Source organism: Bubalus bubalis, chromosome 4 (assembly GCF_019923935.1).
Source record: "Bubalus bubalis isolate 160015118507 breed Murrah chromosome 4, NDDB_SH_1, whole genome shotgun sequence".
In the NCBI taxonomy this organism is placed as follows: domain Eukaryota; kingdom Metazoa; phylum Chordata; class Mammalia; order Artiodactyla; family Bovidae; genus Bubalus; species Bubalus bubalis.
Genome location: NC_059160.1, coordinates 164,298,873 through 164,302,549, shown reverse-complemented (window position 1 = coordinate 164,302,549; position 3,677 = coordinate 164,298,873). Strand labels below are relative to the sequence as shown.

The window sequence follows — 3,677 nt, the reverse complement described above, 5'->3', positions numbered from 1 at the left end:
ATCTTTCAGTGATTGTGGAGAGTGACTGAAGTGAACAAATATGCCTAAGGGCATTGGACACGCCTGCCCAGCTCCCGTTTAAGTCAACAATTGGTCTGAAGCTGTACTCTTAGTGAAGCAGAGAAGACAAAGATTTAGTAGTGCAATCAACAAAAAATATCTCCCTCACTCTATTGCATCTATTTGGACACACTGGACAGGATGACCTGGGAGGTTATAGCAATCTTTCCTACAGCCTCACATGAATATAAACAGTAGATGCATGTGAAGGACTCTTTCACATACACATATTCCCAAAGGTAAATTTAAGTTAGGCATAGACAAACAGAAGGCAATGGCTATGCCTCCTTTGAGGTTGAAAGACCACCCTGGTCCCATTGGCAACATTAGGTCAAAATCTATCACTTGTCCACTGAGTAGTGTCTGCGTTTGGGGCAAGTAATGGTAATTTGCAAGATAACAGCAGCTTGATGTTTGCAATTCTGGTGAAGAAAAATATTAGCTGAACTCACTGTGTGTTTCTTTTTGAGCAATACCAGTCTTTGCTCTGAAGAGAAATTATGAGTTTGAGAAAGAGTTCAGAAATATCTCAGAGCCATGATGTAAGTTAAACAAAATGTGCTTGCATTAGTGAATCGTGGCCCTGATTTGTTAGCCTTCTTTGAATTTCTCTGATCCGGGGCACTTACTGTACCTGGTTGCAGCTGAATACAGATATTGACAGAGACCTCTGAGAGGAGAAACCAAGATCATTTATGTGAGTATACAATATGGCTTAATAAGGGTGAATGGGGATTTGCACCAGCAGAAATTACTCATGGTCTATCTAACAAGACAGTTTGTTTAAGAAACTGACATTTATTAAAATGGGCTTTGGATAATTACTTGTTTTTTCTGTGCTGCTCGGATATTTTGCTCCTTTACATTTTAGTAGCCATTATTATTCTGCAGAAAATGCAATTATATTAATATTGCATTTACCAAGTATCTCTGGCTCCATTATGAGGAATCAACAGCAGGTTTAATCACAAACCAGAATATTAATTGTAAGCCACATCTTTAATTAAATAATGGACGTTCCATAACAATAAGTTACTCATGTTTATTTTTATTTGGGTGAAAGAGAAAAAAAATTGGGTCTCAAGGTCTTTGGAGGATGAATTCAAGGACAAAATACAGAAATATAAGAGTATGTTGTGTATTCCTGAACATGATTTCAAGAGCAAATGCCTAGTCTTTTGGAAAAGCTCCTGCTTGGGAGGATTTTAATATCTTATGGTTTCAATCTGTCACATTTTATAGGACTATGTCCTCATTAGGATCTCAAATTTCACGGGCACCACAAGGCTACCCCAGCTCAGATTTAATCAGCAGCAGACACCCATCAGAAGGAAGGAAGGTCCATCCCTGCCCCCAGTAAGCCCTCCCATTAATGAAATATTCACCAAGAAAACAGAGCCAGGATGCAAACCAACAGTACTGGCCACGTCCTCGCCCTGCTTCTAACCTCCTGTGATCTTTGGCTTCTGTTCAGTAATTGTATTTATTTTGATTTCATTAAAAAATGTGAGAGATGGAATTCCACTTAGGCCTGAAGTTCAAAGATTTATAGCTCAGATACAACAAAGAGAGCTGGCTCAGTGTCCGTATTAGTTTGGGGTTAGGAGCGCTTGTATAGTTGGGATGTTTTCCTGCAAATGAGGTAACAAACGTTCCTCGTATGTTCTCAGCAGTTTACAAACGATTTACGGTATACCATCGTAATCATTTTCCTCATTCTGAGCTTGATAACTGCATTAGGTGAGGTCCATCTCATGTTACAGATTGTCACCTCATTTCCCCAGATTTGTGAGATTAAAGACAAAAATGCTTCAGAGAAATCACAGACTGAAATGAGTTTATTCCATTTGTAGATGTCTATTTGCTCCAAGAGCCAGGCCTGCAGATGTGAAGAGGAGTCACCATTCCAGCAGTGCCACTGATGCCACTGATACTACGCGTGTCAGAGACCATATTCACACGTTTACTAGTGCACTCTGAATCAGGACTCCAGCTGGGAAGTAATTCCCAAACCTATGTCGCCGGACATTGTTAAGTACACTCCCATGATCCGATTCTTCATCAGCAGGAGTCTCCATTCTGAAATATCATGATATCCCTTATACATGGAATCCAAAAAGAAATGAAACAATGAACAACACCGAAACAGACTCAGACATAGAGAACCAGCTTATGGTTGCCAGGGGGAAGGGCTGGGGGAAGAGACAGGGAATTTGGGATAAACATGTGTGCACTGCTATATTTAATATGGATACCAACAAGGACCTATTGTCCAGAGCACAGGGAACTCTGTTCAATGTTATATGACAGCCTGGAGGGGAGGGTTGTTTGGGAGAGAATTGATAGCTGTATATGTATGACTGAGTCCCTTTGCTGTTCATTTGAAACAATCACAGCATTGTTAATCATCTGTATTCCAATATAAAATAATTTTTTTTAAAAAAAGACTTGGAAAAAAATAGGAATCTGTATTCTCTATGCCCCTGAGTCCATAAACCACACTGTCTGCATGAAATGGAGTGAGTTCTCATCAAAGCTCCATTTTTGGGTGGGCTTTCATCCTGAGCCTTATCTGGCAGGACTTTATGAGTTGAAGGGAGCCATTCATTTTGTCATGCTATGTGCCAATCTAAAACATCACTGCACATAAAACCATGTGCAATGTATTCCATACTTCCAGAGAGGGATAAGAAAACTGCCGTTTGGACAGATGGTCATGTGCTAGCACTTGACAGAAATGGAGGAGAATCGAGATTAGGGACCAAGAGTCCGCTTTAGCTTGGTGATGCGCGGACTTGACTGATAAGAGCACAGGACAGAAAAGCTGAGATGGGACACTGGGCATGTCCGCCAGGAGGAGGAGCAAGGCAGGTGCTGACGCAGATGTGGACTGAAGACACGAAGTCCAGCCAACGTATGCTGGAGAGGGGGACACAGTGAGAAAGCGATATGCTCCCCAAAGCTGATGAAGCGCCGTGCAGAGAAGTCAGTGTCTGGAGCCTGGGTCTGTGCGTCTCGACACCATCAGCTTCTGAGAGCATGCGTGGCTCTGAGGGGCACTTCGTAGCATTTGCTGGGAGAAAATACATTGCAGATGAGTCCCATGGCAACTGAATTGCCAGGACATCTAGATCGGAGTGTGTTCCCAATAAAAGCAGGGTGTTTTCAAGTCTTTCCCTACCATGGAAGTCTGGCTGACACACTAGATGACAATCACTCAGTACAGCACCTATTATTATAGCACTCTTATTCAACGTTTATTATTTTGCTTTTCTTTTTTTTTTAATTTTATTTTATTTTTAAACTTTACATAACTGTATTAGTTTTGCCAAATATCAAAATGAATCCGCCACAGGTATATTTTGCTTTTCTTTTCACCAAAAATTGAAAGCAAACTCCCCAAAGGTTGACCTCAATGATTTTTTGCCTCTTTCTTTCCTTTGATTCATGCAGAATATTCAGTGTGTGTTGGGGTGGTGGAGGGTGGGGGGGTTGTTTTCCATTTCCTCTTCTTAATTTCATCAGATGAGGACAATTAAAAAGTCCTTAATTGTCTAGAATGGGCATGGTTTTAGCACCAATTTATGACTATCCTAATGTGTCCCATATTTAGAGTA

At 40.9% G+C, this 3,677-nt stretch overlaps 1 long non-coding RNA gene across 1 annotated transcript; it reads left to right on the top strand.

Moving 5' to 3' along the window:
* Positions 1 to 330: 330 nt before the first annotated feature.
* Positions 331 to 2,531, top strand: LOC123333132. Its single transcript, XR_006550274.1, has 3 exons — positions 331 to 757; positions 1,303 to 1,416; positions 1,914 to 2,531. It is a non-coding gene; the product is annotated as an uncharacterized LOC123333132 (long non-coding RNA).
* Positions 2,532 to 3,677: the final 1,146 nt, after the last annotated feature.